The 16,109-nt window shown below is 29.2% G+C and overlaps 1 long non-coding RNA gene across 1 annotated transcript; it reads right to left on the bottom strand.

The window, feature by feature from the left end:
* Positions 1–3,033: 3,033 nt before the first annotated feature.
* LOC130674470 (uncharacterized) lies at positions 3,034–8,017 on the bottom strand. Its single transcript, XR_008991053.1, has 3 exons — positions 7,963–8,017; positions 4,817–4,921; positions 3,034–3,387 (listed from the first exon to the last, which is right to left on the bottom strand). It is a non-coding gene; the product is annotated as an uncharacterized LOC130674470 (long non-coding RNA).
* Positions 8,018–16,109: the final 8,092 nt, after the last annotated feature.

A 16,109-nucleotide genomic window follows, 5' to 3' on the forward strand; every position in this document is an offset into this window, starting at 1 on the left:
AATAAATGACTTTTTTTCGACTTGGTTTAGCAAGTCAAATGTAAGGTGAATGACTATCGTGCTCGAAGTAAAGACAAATAAGTTGAACCTAAGATGAAAAAAGTTCAAAAAGTTGAAAAAAATTAAATTTAAGTCGAAAAAGTCGAGATCCTATCAAAAAATCGTCGGCAAATCGATAACTTCAAAAGAAAATAAGGCGAAGCGAGCCTGAATCAAGTTTTATTTTTGACCCGGGCATGTAGAATAAACTACTGTCACAACATTATTACAATTTGTTTTTCTCCTGTTTCTACTGTTGTGAAATCCATAAAGGATCCATTACATCATTTTTACCGAACGTATTTTTAGAACTGCAAACATTCAACAACAGGTTTTAGTGGACATTAAAACTAAAAAAATTTCATTTGAATATTTCTCATCTATATATAATTTATTTTTCCTCCGACACTTTTAATTCTAAGCTGTAACTGAATATACTATTGGAATGTATCTAATATATTTGATGTAGTGTAAATAATTAAATTATTGGCTTATTATAAAAAAAATTTAAATTGAATTTTAAATGTTTGTCTTTCGTTCGATATTTAAATATCTAGAAAAGAAGTACTTGCATGTTCAACTGATAACTTTCAAACGGCAATTATCGATAATTATATAGATAACTAGGCTATATTTATTGGAAAAGATGTTTTTTCCTAGCAACGAACGAGTGGGTAATTTTTAATAATTTAATATTATATTTTTCATATTACCTGTGTTATGTCCAAAAAAATTTTTTTATTTTAATAATTATTTAAAATAATTATTTCTGAGCTCCTCTTTGCAAAGCGCGCGAAAACGCAGCGTCAGCTTTTTCATCTTTTTATGTGGCAAAGAATCGTGGAAGGATAACTGCAATAAGTTTAACGAATAAGTAATAAACTGACGTCACCTTCCACCAATGACGATAATTAAAAATTCCCTATCAATCGCTAAGCAAAGTTTATAAAAAGCCTGAGCACCAGGGCCTTCAGTTTATTTTTGATTTCCTGGTCCGCGTAAACGGCGTTGATAGCCCGTAATCTTATTGCAGAAATCTTCCGACGTGGCAATAAGTAATCGTCGCTGATATAGGTATCCGGCTGGTTATTTTCGTGTAGGATATTAATTTATTCATTTACAGTCATTATTAATAAATTAAATTGCCAATTGAGTTAGATACTTGGCTGATAGTCAACTATCGTGTAGAGTATATCAGGTCCAATATTACGATTCTTGTAGACTATATTTTCATAGAATTTTTTTTTTCCGTGTATTTCTTTCGTCAATGATATACATGATAGATGTATATCTCTCAAATGGTTCATCCGATTGAGACGTTCTTGGCAGCAATCGAAAGATTTTATCAAGGTCGAGAGCTAATTAGACTTTGGTATCGGTCGATTCGACAGTTAAAATCTATTCAACAAAATGATCTAATATTTTCTGGCTAAGTTCAGAAGAACTCTTTCGAATGCCGCAAGGACCATCTACATCGGTTCATTTATTAAAAAGATTTGAGAGGTTTACATCCACACACACACACACACACACACACACGCGCATACAGACATCTTTTTAAAAATGTCAGAATATCATCCTAGTCTCGCGGTCAATCACTTCGATCCTGGATCAATTAACATTAAGACGTATAGATTATCTACTATTGTAATTTACTAGCAAATTATTTGTGATTCTGTTAAGATATTAGCAATTTATTTGCGACATTCTGTATATTACTGGCAATTATCTTGCGACTAGATTTTATTGTTTAGTTATTAATTCTTTCAAATAAAGTTTAAAAAGTTAAATATTACTGTACGTTACCGGCGGTACAATAGCAATATAAAACTATACTGTGCCGTCTACATTACATCCATTGCTTGCATTTTCTTGTAAGTAATTTTTATTATCATAATTGCCAATAAACAATCATTGCAATTGTTAATCATTCACCGTGTCTATTATCTGTTCATCCTATTCTCACCCGAAAATACTGGTAAGATTATTGAATAGTTTGAATAAATAAATATTAATTAAGTTAAAAGTAGTAATTCGACTATTGATAAGGACCATTTATAATTAATGAGCCGTGAGGTAGGTTGATAAGTTTTTATACATACGTTGCCGAGTTTGAGCAAGTGCGGGTTCTTACTTTACAAGAACCCTAGCCCATTACTCTGTCCCAGCAAAAATAAAAAAATTCGTAGAGGCCAGGGTTCAACCCGCGGATCCTGGTGGCTGCTGGTTAGAATCGTAAAGAGGAAAGCGATTTGTCTCAATATAACACGTTATACTATTTTCCAGTGCTAGTTGAGTCGACAACAAGTAGAATACATACTATTTCTTAAAGGAGTACCTTTCCAATTGAAGTTCTAGGAGTTAAGAGCAGCTATCAACTATCAAAGTGGGTACGGGCAGACGGTGGTTCGCTTGAGCCTTAAAAAAGATTCATAACTTATATATCCCCATGGAAATAGTATATATTCAGAATACAGAAAGAATATATTCTGGAATATATAGAAGAAATATAAAGAAGACAAAAATAATATATAAGGAATATAAAATCATATAATTAAGATATATACTTGATGTATTCCAGATACAAACAGAATATATTTATTTGAGTATGTTTTTTGCCGTTTTGAATATATATTCCGAATATAGACCCAGCACTCGGTGTTGTAAAAAAAAAATAGAATCATCGCCAGTTTAAATTCTCTGGAAATCCCAGAGACATCCCATAGCAATCCCATAGGAAATATAGACCCAGCACTCGGTAATGTGAAAAAAAAATAAAAAATTGGAAAACCCCGTGCAAACTAAAGCCAAATACACAACGGCTATGTGAAGAAAACAGTTCAAGCCATTAAATCAAGTGCAGTGTTCTGCAATACTGACATCGACTACTTGCTCAAGACAAAATACAGATTCAAATGCATAATAAAAATTTACCAGGAACGAAATTATGTTGAAAAAGTTTTATAGTTTTAATGAAAAATAAATCTCTGTAGATTTGTTTGCGTCATTATTTATTGATTGTGTCAAATCAAAAACTGACATAAATGATAAGATATATAAATACAGACAAAAAGTAACTTTTCGATGTGACTGTTACAATTTATTGACTTTCAAAAATATATTGCATTAAAATTTGTATCTTAGAGAATCGGCTCCGGAATAATAGAATTTTGTACTGCCTGTATGGAATTATATATCGCCATCATTTCTTTTCACCACTTATGGCGCGTTGGCCGCCATTTCTCCCTGTTTTTTTCTCCAGTTAGAATGAGAAACACAGGTGCCTTGAAACCAGTCACTGGAGCACGTAAAACCTTCGCAACAATAGTACTTGCACGCGGAATGACACTAAAACAAAAAAAAATTAATTTTTCATAAGTTTTGGAATTTTCGTGCATTTCAGCAAAGTAAATAACACATTTCTTTTTGTGCTTGCTTATGGTTGACAATCATTTAGGCATGATCTTGCCTTATTATTTTTTCTGCGATAAAAAGAATAATAATAATCTAATAATCGATTCGCTATGCGTGTGACTACAGCGCCAGACAAAATATGAACTACGGGAAACTGTCGCAGTATGTTTTTATACGTATGTCAATAGCAAAAAACATAAAAATAAATAAATATTACAAATAATAGTAAAAAAAAAAAGTTATAAGAAATATGTGACAGTTTTATGGTAATTGCAGTTTTGTTTTTTAATTAAACGAATCAACAACAAGTAAGTATAATGATAAAAAATGATAAAGAATGCAGTAAACATTTAGGTTAAGTTGTATGAAATTCATATCAAAGTCAAAAAATGATACTAAGGAAAAAATCAAAATGAAAAATAAATAATTAAATAGTTATCTCAATGTAATATACACTGATAGAAAATTTATATTGACTCAAGAAATATTTTCTTGAGCCAAGAATTTATTTCTGAAGAAAACCAATTGTCTTGCTTCAAGAAATTCTTGTCTTGATATAGATTTTCTTGGCTCTATAGATTTTGTATCTTTGATGGATAACTCTCGTGTCTTGATCTGAAACTATATTATCTTCAATCGATACTATCAAATTCTTCAAGCAAGACCACTTGTCTTCAACTAAAAATGTCGTATTATTATTTTAAGAACTTTAAATTTTTGGTTCAAGTAATAATTCCTTGATAGAAGATGTTTTTAAAGTAATGAAAAAAAAAATTTTTTTAAAAATAAATTTCTACTTTAACATATCTGAAGTAAATGAATGTAGTCCTAAAAAATCACTTTAAAACTTTTTATTTTTAAAATAAAAAAAAAGTATTTTTTCAAGCTGAGTAAATTGATATCTTGATTTAAAATCCGCGCCATTCTCGAAACGAGTCGGTAATGTCTTAAACCTAGATTTTGCCTATCTTAATCCAAGAGCAAGAAATTCTTGAACGAAATATGTCAGAATTTTGTTTCAAAACAAAAAAGGCTTCATCGAAAAATCAAATTCTCAAACAAAGAATTTTTTTTCTCTATCCGAGAATTTCAATTTTTTGGTTCAAGGACTTATTTCTTGAATTAAAACAATTAAAAATTTTGAAACAAGAACCACATTTTGAAGAAAAAATTTTTCTTGAATCAAGATAGTTTTTCTATCAGTGTATAAATATTTATTTAACTAATATAAGTAATAATAGCCTCCCGTAACGTCGAAAGTAACCACTGCGAACGCTTCAGTCGATTTAATTTCCCCTACCATGGCTTTACTCAGAACGAATAGGTTTTATTATTTACGAGTCACCAATAAAAGTTTACTTACCCATTTGCCGGGGCATCCGTCCTCAGCTGCACTAGTATAAAGGCCAATTATCAAGAAAATTGACAATAATAATAGAATTACTTTCGACATTTTAGTTGTTTGATTCTGGAAAAATGAAATCATTGTTAAAATAAATCATTCTGTATGTACTATAAAATTTGTATAAAAAATATTAAACATATTTTCGCAAGATAATCAAATCGATATAAAATGGGTCGAGAAAATTTTAATTTTAGTTTTATAACAATATTTAATATCTGACACGATAAATATTTACTCGCATAATTTTATAAAAAATTAAATTACTTTAAATAACAGTGTTGAGTTGTTTTTAGATAAATTACTGTTGACTACACGGAAAAAAAATTTTAGTTAAATTTACAATGCTAACATCGTAATTCGTCCTATTAATTATTGTATTGGTGGACTAGACTTTTCACATCGTCATTTTTACGATGTAGGGTTGGAATTTTTATTTAAGAAATAATACTTCAGACAAATAATACGAAGTCTTAAGCTCTTTAATATAAATTACGATGTAACATCGTAAAATTTGAAGAGAAATTTTAAATAAAAGATTTAAATAATAATCGTTCGGCAGTTGGATTCGAACCCGAGTCCTTTCGAGTGCGAAGTGTCCGACGCCTTGGACCACTCGGCCACTGAAGGGCCTACACTATAAGTTGTTTTTAAGATCCATATAAACGACTTGCGGAGGACCCAGTTACTATTTAAAAAGTACGATGTAACATCGTACTTTTTATAGCTTCCATCGTATTATAACAGAGGCAGCACTGTAATATTTATTTTGTTAAAAAGTAAATAGAAATATTAAATGTACGATTAAATATAGTTTTTAAAGTGTAATTTTTATTTATTTTTTTTTACGATGTTAAATTGTAATTTTTGCAGTAATTTATAATCCTAAAAGTCTTTGTTTAAATTACGATGTTAAATAGTAAAAAATATGACCCACATAATAAATTTTGAAATAAAACATTTAAAAATTGACAGTAATAAAAGTCTAGTCCGAGATTACGATGTTAACATCGTAAATTTTGGTAGAATTTTCTTTCCGCGTATTGTACTGTAATTAGACTACTGTAGTCCTACGGTAGGTTTATCGTAAGACTACAGTGAACTTAACCGTAGATTTTCAATACACTTTACCGTACAATTACAGTGGATTTTACCGTAGATTTCTTAGAGTAGCAAGTGTTGGAGTTGGCTCTCGGAGCCAACTATTTTCCGATTTTTTTTTTTTAAATCGATTGTTAGAGGAGTTTCCGGGGGCGTAAGAATAAAAAATTTTCATGATTTTTAACCAAGAGACCTAGAGATTTGAACTTTGAAATGATAATTATCTACGAGCAAAGGAAATAGAAGGTATAAATTTTTAACTTCCCGCTAAGAAAATTGTAAATTTTCAAAAATTCGGGAAGTTATTGGTTTCGGTCCGATTTACGAAAATCGAATTTCCATCAGATGTCGACGTTTTGAGGTTCTAGGGAGCTATTCTGACTAATTTCACGATGATGTCCGAGTTTATGTATGTATGTTTGTACGTACGTACGTACGTACGTTCGTACGTATGTACGTACGTATGTAAATACCTGTATCTTTTGAACGGATGAACCGATTTTGAACTTTAAGGTCTCATTCGACGCGGATTGACAATATCTTGAAGCCGAGAGAAAATTGAGCTTGATCGGTAGGGCTCGTTCAGAGATATTCCAAAAATAAAATTTTTTCAAAAATGTTTTTTTTTGATAACTTTTAATGTGCTCGATAGATTGATTCCAAAATGGACTGGGCTCTAGAGCTTTATAAGCCGCGTCGAATGCCACCTCAACCATCAAAATCGGTTTATTTGTTCAAGAGAAACCGTTGTCGAAAGAATTGAAAAAAAAAAAAAATTATTTATTTTTTCTGAAATATCTCAAAAACGACTCGATAAATCGAATTTAAAATTTGATCAGCTTTAGAACTTGACAAAACGCGTCGATTGCCGCCTCAACCATCAAAATCGGTTAATTCGTTCGCGAGATATCGTGGGAGAAAGAAATGCTAAAAAATGGTTTTTTACAAAACAATGGCATACAAAAGTATTTGCGAGCTCGTAAGGCTCGAAAATGTAATCACAATAGTGTTTTCGAGCTCAACGAGCTCGAAAACAGCGGGAAGTTTTGAGGCTGGCCCGCAGAGTCAACTGACAGACCGATTTTTTTTGTAATAATCAACCTCTTTGGTGGTTTGTCAGGATTAAGTTAAGAATCAAAAATTATTAATGAAGAAGCGACTTTTAAATTTTGATTTTCGATTATATTCTCTGAAGTACATGTATTGAGGCAGAAATCAATGTCAGTGATCAAAATCAAGATTTGAATGAGTTTTGACTTAGGTCAGAGCAATAATATATGGAATATCCGAGAAAAACATTAAAGACTGGGTTTTTTAAATTTTTTGCTGACAATATGTTTAAAACTAAGGAACAAGTTACATGACATTGTCTGATGATCGAAAGAGACTATGTTGATAAAGAGTTGGTATGATTTCAGACACATTTTAGCACATTATATTTTGATTTATCCGGAAAAAATAATATAAAATGTTATTTTTTTAACTTTTAAGCGCCGATATCTTTTGAACTAATCAACCGATTTTGACGTTTGAGGTGGCAATCGGCGCGTTTTATTGAGTTCTAGAGCTGATTAGATTTTGAAATTGATCGGATGAGTTACTTCAAATATAATCGAAAAAAACCGTTTTTTATCATTTCTTTCGCCAACGATATCTCTCGAAAAAATTAACCGATTGAGCTGGTTAAGGTGGCATTCGACGCGGCTTATAAAGTTCTATAGCTGAATAGATTTTGAAGTCGATCGTTCAAGTCGTTTCTGAGAAATCGTCGATTTTCTTAGCGGGAAGTTAAAAATTTTTTAGGATGAAAGATAATTTGTGACCAAATTTCATCCAAATCGGAAGGGGTCGATTCCAACTATCGGTCGATTTGACATGGAATGACCCATATATACTTTAAGTTCTAATTACTAAATAAATTCTACATTGATGTCCCAGTATTTTTTTGCAGTAAAAAAATAATATTTTATCTTTTAAAATGTTGAAGAAAAATAATTGTTTCTTACCAGTAATGTTTCGATGAATTTCTGTAAGCTTTTGTGTACCGATCATCGAAAAATGGACATATTTATACCTGAAACCTTGTTTACGTGAGCACCAATATTGACAAATATAATTGTCCTAAGTCATAGTAATTATTGCATAAGAAGCGGAAAATTTCGATGTCTTTGCGTTTGTGGCAATTAACTGTTAAAAGTTTTGTTATATATTATTTTAATCGTCAACTCGATAGCAAAGTTGTCGTAAATAAATTTAAAATATAGACATTCTTCTATCAGAAAATTTGTTTACGAAAGCACCAACATTGTCAAATATAATTGTCCCAAGTCATAGTAATTATTGCATAAGAAGCGGAAAATTTCAATGTCTTTGCGTTTGTGGCAATTAACTGATAAACGTTTTGTTATTTATTATTTCAATCGTCAACTCGATAGCAAAGTGGTCGTAAATGAATTTGAAATATAGACATTTTTTTATCAGAAAATTTGTTTACGAAAGCACCAACATTGTCAAATATAATTGTCCCGATAATATAGTAGTTATCGCGTTACATATGTATATTTTGCTGATAAAAAATGATCACAAAGTTATTGTAAACAATTTAAAAAATAAAATACTAAAAAATTTAAATAATAACTTACTTTACAACTAAAATATATACACGGAGAAAAATGAAGATGAAAATTCCATGAAATTTTATGTGAAAATCCATAAATTTTTATTATGCTAGCCGACTAAACTTGAAACCGTATGATATTCCAATATTTTATGTTATACGTGTTGCTACTAATTGTATTGAAGCATAGTAAAATTTCGATTCGTCCGACAATAATTTCTTTCTTGAACATAATACATTTCGTATTAAGCATAATAAAAATTATTAAGTATACACTGTTAGAAGTATTTATTTGAGCCAAATAAATATTTGTTAACAGTTAATAAATGATTTATTAAATGAGATTTATTTGGGCCAAATAAGCCATTCATTAATAAATGGCTTATTTGAAAAGAAAGAAATGACACATGAAGTTAATTAAGTAAGGTAATGACCAATAATTTATAGGACTGTTTAATTATATTTTTTTAAAGAAAATAATACACACAATTAATGTTAATTGAAAATAAAAATTATTATACAAAAGATATAAAAAAAATGAAATATTCCCTAACGGACCCAAATTACGGTAAATTACGGTAAACCCACCGTAAATTACGGTAATCCACCATAAAATGCCGATAAATTACGGTGGAGTTACCGTAATTTACGGTGGTTTTATCGTAATTTACGGTGGATTTACCGTAAAATACGGTGGGTTTACCGTAAAATACGGAAATACGGTAATCCACCGTAAATTACGGTAATTCGGTAATCCACCCGAATTTTTTACGGTAGATTTATCGTAGTCGACGGTAAATTTACGGTATACCCGCCGTAATTTACGCTAATCCACCGTAAAGTACCGATTTACCGTAAATTACGGTGGATTTACCGTAAAATACGGTGGGTTTACCGTAAAATACGGAAATACGGTAATCCACCGTAAATTACGGTAATTCGGTAATCCACCCGAATTTTTTACGGTAGATTTATCGTAGTCGACGGTAAATTTACGGTATACCCGCCGTAATTTACGCTAATCCACCGTAAAGTACCGATTTACCGTAATTTACGGTGGATTTACCGTAAAATACGGTGGGTTTACCGTAAAATACGGAAATACGGTAATCCACCGTAAATTACGGTAATTCGGTAATCCACCCGAATTTTTTACGGTAGATTTATCGTAGTCGACGGTAAATTTACGGTATACCCGCCGTAATTTACGCTAATCCACCGTAAAGTACCGATTTACCGTAATTTACGGTGGATTTACCGTAAAATACGGTGGGTTTACCGTAAAATACGGAAATACGGTAATCCACCGTAAATTACGGTAATTCGGTAATCCACCCGAATTTTTTACGGTAGATTTATCGTAGTCGACGGTAAATTTACGGTATACCCGCCGTAATTTACGCTAATCCACCGTAAAGTACCGATTTACCGTAATTTACGGTGGATTTACCGTAAAATACGGTGGGTTTACCGTAAAATACGGAAATACGGTAATCCACCGTAAATTACGGTAATTCGGTAATCCACCCGAATTTTTTACGGTAGATTTATCGTAGTCGACGGTAAATTTACGGTATACCCGCCGTAATTTACGCTAATCCACCGTAAAGTACCGATTTACCGTAAATTACGGTGGATTTACCGTAATTTACGGTGGGTTTACCGTAATTTACGGTAAATCTACTCGAATTTTACAGTATTCTACGGTAGATTTACGGTAAGATTACCGTAAATTTAGGTAAATCAGGTCTGCTAGGGTTATAATAAATTTTTACTAACAATCACACTTATCTCATTCAAGGTTATAACCTGAACTTCATGTGTCATTTTTTTCTATTTAAATAAGCCATTTATTAACTATTAAGAAATGGCTTATTTGGCTCAAATAAATCTCATTTAATAAATCACATATTACTTATTAATAAATCTTATTTGGCTCAAATAAATACTTCTAACAGTGTATTTTATAGTTATAATCACTGACACGACAAAAATTTTGTCGCTAGGATGCAATATTCACCGTCTTATGATAACAAAATGTACCACTAGCATAATAAAAAAATTGTTTCAATTATTTTACTTATACGATCAAAATTATTTAAAAATTTATTGAAAAAAATAATAATTTTCATTTTTTTTCTTTTACTCTTTAAATTAACTTTTATAAAAATTATATTACTAATCTAAAAAAATTATATTACTAATCTAAAAAATTTATATAGACTCTTTGTAAAATTTATGATACTAACATAATAAATTTAACGAGACTTTTCTTTAATTTGTAAAATAAATATTGTACGAATCGTGAAATTAATTTTTGAAATATATTGTCAACTAATTACCAATACCAATGCTGCTGAAAAAATATAAAATAAAAAATACAATGTTTTGTGTTGATATTCTCATATGTTTTTATCAATTATCTTTAATAGTCTTATATGTATATACAAAAACGTATAGTATAAATGGACGGATTTTTGCAATAACGTCTTAACTAACCTTATAAGTTAAGACGTTATTGCGAAAATCCGTGCAAATATTAAATGAAATTGATAGAAACATATGAGAATATCAACACAAAACACTGTATTTTTTATTTTATATTTTTTTAGCAGCATTGGTATTGGTAATTAGTTGACAATATATTTCAAAAATTAATTTCACGATTCGTACAATATTGAATTTACAAAGTAATGAAAGGTCTCGTTAAAATTATTATATTAATATTATAAATTTTACAAAAAGTCTTATAACTACTCATCTAACTTAATAAACATTTATAAGGATGATATAAAATAAATAAAAATACATCTAATTTTCCATAAAATTAAAATCCATGCGGTTTACATTTATTACATACAATAATACATCGAATAGTTTTTTATTTTATAAAAACAAAATAAAATATAATTTATTCTTATTCGTAAATGTGTAATTTATTATCAAACGTAAAAATAGTTATGCAAACAAATCTCATAAGCATAATAATATTAAAATCAATAAGAATGAAGATTTTCACAATCACACAACCCCATAAAACTCAACTGAATAATTGACACTTGCTAAATAAAATAGATGCTTCTTGAATGAATTCCCGCGGAGTACTGATCAGAAAAATAATCAAACAAATTCGAACATTTAGAACGAAAGATTATTTTGTTTAAACACCGTTGTAAAAATTACTCAAAGACAAACAAAAATTATTGTCAAAAAATTATAAATAGCTGTATTTCAATGAAATTTTATTAAATGGGTGTAAAGACTGTTATTAATTTTTTAAACTTTAATGATTTTCTAGAAGTCTTGTTCCTCAACTAAGTAAATATCAGTTTAAATTTCACAAATTTTATTATGCTGGCACGAGAAATTTAGCATTACTGATAAAGTAGAATTTCTACTGATCATATAATGAAACTTATCAACTGACAAAACTAAAACTTTTAAAATTTTAAGAATTTTTATTATGCTAGCTTTAGAATTTTCAATTGAATCAATGTTCGAGAATTTATACCCCGTAAATAATAACAAAAATTGAAGTAAATATAATATAAATATCATGACAAAATCTGTAAATTTTGTTATTCTATTGTGGCAATTATTATTTTTAGTTCTTATTAATTCTTGTGTGATCAAAAATTATAAAATTTATATAATATAAAACAAATAAACCATTTTTTCGTAGAAAAAATTTTACACAGGAGTTTAAAATGTAACGAATTTAATCCCTCGCAGATTTGAATCACGGTGGAAAAACGGTGGGTTTGTTCCATTTTACCACTGTGATTACGCGGTGTATCCACCATGATTCCACGGTGGCTTTACCACCGTGTATACACGATGTTTTCACTGTGATCACGCGGTGGATACAGCGTGGAACCACGGTGGTGAAATAACATAAAGCCACCGTGGAATCACGGTGGATACACCGCGTAATCACAGTGGAAACACCGTGTATACACAGTGGTCAAGCCACCGTGGAATCTCGGTGGATACACCGCGTAATCACAGTGGAAACACCGTGTATACACAGTGGTCAAGCCACCGTGGAATCTCGGTGGATACACCGCGTAATCACAGTGGAAACACCGTGTATACACAGTGGTCAAGCCACCGTGGAATCTCGTTGGATACACTGCGTAATCACAGTGGATACACTGTGTATACCCGGTGGTGAAATGGAACAAACCCACCGTGTAACCACGGTGGATCCACGGCCCGCATGGAAAAGCTATATATTGTTAAAAGTATATAAAAAAATATATGGTGAATATGTGATAAATATATAGCGGCAAAAATATCTATATTGAAAAATATATGTTTTTTACATATATTGGATTATATATTTATCATAATGTATTTACTTGTATATAATGTTTTGTATTTTTCTATATATATTATCTCATATAATGCTCAATATATTCTTATCATATATGGATAGTATATATATTAGAGTGTCTCAAAAAAATCGACTTTTTTTTTTTTTCTTGAAGAACATTGAAAAATCGACAGAGTATCTCTAGACAAAGACCCTGTTAAAATATGAGACCTTAATATTAATATTTAAAGGTGGCGATTCACGATTTTCTATTTTCCATTTAAATAACATGGGAAAAAAAAAATTTTAATTTTGGAATTTTATACCTCGGCGATGGCTTATTGAACAGATAAGTTCAGAATATATTTTTGTAGGGAATTGAACGCTCTCCAAAAAAAGTCTCTTATCATTTTTTGATAAATCCATCTGTTCAAAAGTTATTGGACCTCGAAGTCAAGTTAGAGTAAATTTCGAGATCTTTTTACTTTTCCGGCGAAACTATCGGACTTATCATAAAATGTCATGAGATCTTTTTTGTAGACAATTTTATTTCCTACAAATTATCATTGATAAATTTTTTTCAAATTCTACATTGTTTTCTAGTTGCTTCCATTTTAATGCCAAGCTCTTAAAATCGATCAGAACACTAGTTTTTTAGAAGCTTGGCATTAAAATGGAAATAACTAGAAAAAAATGCAGAATTTGAAAAAAATTTATCAATGATAATTTGTAGGAAATAAAATTGTCTACAAAAAAGATCTCATGACATTTTATGATAAGTCCGATAGTTTCGCCGGAAAAGTAAAAAGATCTCGAAATTTACTCTAACTTGACTTCGAGGTCCAATAACTTTTGAACAGATGGATTTATCAAAAAATGATAAGAGACTTTTTTTGGAGAGCGTTCAATTCCCTAGAAAAATATATTCTGAACTTATCTGTTCAATAAGCCATCGCCGAGGTATAAAATTCCAAAATTAAAATTTTTTTTTTCCCATGTTATTTAAATGGAAAATAGAAAATCGTGAATCGCCACCTTTAAATATTAATATTAAGGTCTCATATTTTAACAGGGTCTTTGTCTAGAGATACTCTGTCGATTTTTCAATGTTCTTCAAGAAAAAAAAAAAAGTCGATTTTTTTGAGACACTCTAATATATATAATTTATAAGTATAATATAATAAACTTGATATATATATCCATATATTTTGACTCATATAATTAGTGGTATATGGTCTCTATATAATTGATTATATATGAAAGAATTTATATGATTAAATATATGGTTCGCGGTATATTGGAATTATATTTTTCCAGTATATTAAAACTTATATTTTTCGCAATATATTGAAAATTTTATTTTTTCAATATACTTTTTCAATTTCTACACAATTCCACAAAAAAAAGTCAAATTTATTATTTTTTCTCCTTCTTTTTATTGACCTTATATTTACTGGCAATAACCTAAGAAAAGTAAAAAAAGTGCCATATATTTTACGATATATTGGAAACCATATATTTTGCAATATATTGGAAAACATATATAAAAAATTTAAAAAATGCTATATATTAATTAATATACTACTTTCAATATAATATATCAATATAAAAAAGATATATTAAAATATATATGTAAAACATACATAAAAAGTCATATATTGATAAATATATTGATAATATATTCTAGCAATATATTTTTTTTCAATATATTATCATATATTAATACGGCAAAAATATAAATATTATTTTATATATTGTACAATATATCACATTATAATATTCATATATTCTATCATATATGTTTTCACATATAAAGTTTTTTCATGCGGGGGTGTTTACACTTCCACGGTGTTTCCACCGTGATTCAAATCTGCGAGGGATTTTTGATACAAAATTATAAAAAATTTACAAATCCATAATTAAAAAACTATAATATATAGCACATAATAATTTTTATTTACATTTCAATTAATAGCAAACGTTTATCAAAACTTTACTTTCAATTTATAAAAGTTCAAGATTTATTTTGATATTACTTTCATAGCATAACATATTTTATATTTGTTGGTTATTAAAAATCAAAGACTTCAAAAATCATTATGCTACTCTATAATTTTTTTTGCGTACCTGTTACTTTCTACTAATTTTTCATAAAAATTATCATAATTTATGATTTTCTAAACAGATCTAGTAGAAATCGAAAATCAGACAGTATTTTTTCGTTTATATTGAGCTTCATTTCTCTCCGTGTACCTTACAAATTTTTTTTTTTTTTTAAATAAACATTAAGTTATAGAGAGATACAGAGATCGTCTTTTTTTCTAACCCTACGTATGTGTGCGTAACATGTAAGTTGTCGCGAGCAAAATAAAAGACATTTAATTGAAGCCGATATTAACCGAAGATTAACGGAGACTACTGAAATATTACTCTGCAGTTTAGAGTAAAAAATACTTCCATAGGTAAGAAAATTTATTCGAGTTATAGGCAGTTTTTCATCAAAAAGTTAATGGGTTTAAAAGAATGGTATATTGGGGAGTAAAAATTAATCGCATTAAGTAAAAATTAATAGATTAAGATGAGATATTCACAATAATCGATTAAATATAAAACTTTTAAAAAATTACTCAGTAGTAGAGTAAAACATGGTTTAGCTGCGTTAATATTTAAACAAAAAATATTAAATTTAAAACAAACCCGGGAAAAAAAGTTCTTATATGATCATATATAAATCATATAAAAGTGACTCATATAAAATCATATAAAGTTTTATAATGAAATTGGTCCTATAAAAACTTATATGACTTTATAAAATCTTATATAATCATATAAAATCTTATATAATCATATAAAGTTAGATATACCCGGTAAAAAATGATTTTACCTAATCATATATACAATAAATTTTATATGATTAGATCTCAAAATTGGCAGGATTTGATGATATATAATTATAATTATATATAATCATGCATGAACAAAAAAAAAAAAAAAAAAAAACATCTATCGGTTAACTGCTATTTTGCCAAGGGGTCACCCATCCAACTAATGTTCTGCCTCAATGCTGCTCAACTTTGATGATCTCTTGATTGCCGTCTGGTTCCCTAGTCTGCTTTACCCTTATAAGTATTTGACAATCTATAGCATTACTTAAATCAAATGATCAAATTGATACATCCTACATCAATAATGCACCAAATATGATCAAATTTTATCACATT

Source organism: Microplitis mediator, chromosome 9 (assembly GCF_029852145.1).
Source record: "Microplitis mediator isolate UGA2020A chromosome 9, iyMicMedi2.1, whole genome shotgun sequence".
In the NCBI taxonomy this organism is placed as follows: domain Eukaryota; kingdom Metazoa; phylum Arthropoda; class Insecta; order Hymenoptera; family Braconidae; genus Microplitis; species Microplitis mediator.